The sequence below is a fragment of the Corvus brachyrhynchos genome, unplaced genomic scaffold (genome assembly GCF_000691975.1).
Source record: "Corvus brachyrhynchos isolate BGI_N302 unplaced genomic scaffold, ASM69197v1 scaffold46, whole genome shotgun sequence".
NCBI classification, from domain to species: Eukaryota; Metazoa; Chordata; class Aves; order Passeriformes; family Corvidae; genus Corvus; species Corvus brachyrhynchos.
The window spans coordinates 5,559,243-5,561,725 of NW_008238838.1; the positions used below are offsets into that span (position 1 = coordinate 5,559,243).

General features: G+C 51.8%; 1 long non-coding RNA gene across 1 annotated transcript in view; it reads right to left on the reverse strand.

Moving 5' to 3' along the window:
- Positions 1–1,518, reverse strand: part of LOC108447679 — a 9,045-nt gene extending 7,527 nt beyond the window's left edge. Inside the window, exon 1 of the long non-coding RNA XR_001863337.1 lies at positions 1,261–1,518. This is a non-coding gene — a long non-coding RNA (uncharacterized LOC108447679). The remainder of the gene's footprint in view (positions 1–1,260) is intronic.
- Positions 1,519–2,483: the final 965 nt, after the last annotated feature.

The following is a 2,483-nucleotide window of genomic DNA, read 5'->3' on the forward strand; positions in this document are numbered from 1 at the left end:
CATTATCCCACACGTCTCAGAGTCCATTCCCTGACGGATGAGCCTGTGCTGAGGGGAATTTGAGTTTGTCAGAGCAGAGCTGCGGTACAGTGGATCACTCAATTCCCGGGGAAACGCCAGGGATGCTGTCGGGAGCTCTGAAAATGGGTTTGTGCAGCACAGCTTGGGCAGTGGAGCACGGGGAGGTGGGCAGCTCAGAGGAGCAGCAGGCAGGAGATGGTGCTGTGGCTCTCCAGGAAGCCAAAGCCTGGCACAGCCGATCCTCAGAACTCCAGAAGCCCCCAGGGCTGGCAAACACTGAAACAAAGCTGTGACCCCCGTGCCAGGCTGCTGTGGGGTGGCTCCAGTGACACCTGGCTGGGGCTGCCCCGTCCCGAGCTCCATCCCTTCCTCCAGGAGCACCTTGGCAGTGTTTGCTCAGGGATTACAATTCCCGAAGCTGCCCCGTCCCGGCCCAAGGCGAGAGCTGAAATCTCAAAGCACAGCGCGGAGCCAGTGAGTAAATGATGAAGGGGATGTGTTTTCCTGCCCATATTCACCTCCAAGCACTTCAAACCATGCACCAGCTGAGGCTGGAACAATCCGGAGGGTTTAGGATGGTTGCAGGGGTCTGGCAGAGCCAGAAGAACCTTCCTCCCCCAGGGGAGGGGCACTAAATCAGGGTCGGGGAAGAAAGGGCTCCTCAATTACTGATCAAAGCCGTGGCTGGAGCTCCAGCCTGCAAAAGCAATCCCTGCTCCCTCTGCAGCCACCAGCGCGCTCCGGGCAAGGAGTGGAGCTGGGAATAACAACGGGAATAACAACGGGAATAACAACGGGAATAACAACGGGAACGGCTGCAGAGCAGCGGAACGTGGCTCAGCATCTCGGCAGTGACTCTTTCCTCTGCCTCAGCCAGGAGAATCCCTTAACCCGTGAAGCGTTTGTAGCTCACAAACATCTTTCCTTTCATTTTCAGGCTGCTGCTTGGCTGCTTTTGCCATTGCCCTTCCTGCCACTGGGTTCCAAATGCCAAATGCACAGACCCAACCCCTGAGCCCTCCACCCCTGACCAGCCCATTCAGGTGTGGGTTCACTGGGAGAGGGTGAATCCTGATTATTCCAAACGGCTTCCAGCTATTCTCCCCGGGAAAGCAGCAGTCTGGGGATTCACAGACGTGCCACGGCATAAATCAGCAAAAATCAGAATAAAAAGGGCAAACTATGGCTCCTAAAAAGGGCTCTGCAGCAAGGAAGAAGGATGGGAAATTGTTTCAGTACCTTCATGAGAAGATTCCAGCAGCAGCAGAGCATCCTGGCAGCTTCAGTGGAGCCCAGAGCTCCACCAAGGCAGTGGGAATTTTTTGTTTGCCCCAAAAACCTTTGAGCTACCCCCACATTCAATGCAGCCCTAAGATTTCCCCAGCTTGCCCCATCCCAACTTAGTTGTGGATGCTGGAACAGCAGAAACCTTGGCTGCAGCTGCTTTCAGTAACTTTTTGTATGTCTGTGGTAAATCTGACAAATTTTCTGCTCTGAGCACCCCCATAATAATACAGCAAAGCTCTGGCTCAGGCAACTGTTTGGAATTGGGTTTTACTGCCAGGATGCAGCTTGCTTGTATCAAATCCTGGACTTTTCCAAGTTGGCCTCTGTCACTTTCTGCTGAGAGAGCGAAACCTTTCATTTTTAATTCCATTCTGGGGGGGTTTTTCATTGTTTTTTATTGGTTTCTCTGGAAAATAAGACAACTCAGTCAGGGAATGTTCGAATGGAAATTATTCTTCCAGAAAGTCTTACAGATTTGCAGGAGGTTAAACCAAGGAAAATTGGGAGCCATTATCTTCCCAATGCCAGAAAATGTGTTGCCTGAATAAATGGCTGATTTCAGGAATACACACAGTGACGCCGTACATCAGAAATGAGATGCTAAATTACCAGCAATAGCCCCGTTCTTTATTAAACACTTTGGCTAATTAGTCTGGGAACATTTCACAGGCTGGGGCACTGTGAAGAACTGCAGAAGGTCACAGCAGAAGGCAGCAGGTGATGGATTAGTGAGCACCAGAGCTCAGCAGGGCTGTTCAGCCTCTGAAATCCGACTGCCTGGGCTCCCCAGCCCCGTTTTTTCCACCTGTAAAATAAAAGTGAATGATGATTATTATGGTGAGGAGACCATGAAAATGGTTCTTTCTGAGGAGGCTTAAGGCTGCCAGTCCGAACTGAGAACCAACTGCACCGAGTTTGTGTGAATTCACAGCAAAACCATGTTCCATGAGCACCCTGGAGCAGCCCAGCACGGTTTGGAAATGCCAGAGTTTGAAATAGAGGTGGTTTTTTCCATGCCTCACCTGCAGCGATCAGGTAGTGCTGGCACAGGAGGCTGGCCTGGAGTATCCTGTATTTCCGTGTGGCTGAGAAGGGAGCACCTTCCCCAGCACAGAACAGAGCTGGATTTTGCTCCCAGCCTCACATCCCTGTGCTGAGGGCTTGGAATGCTGTGC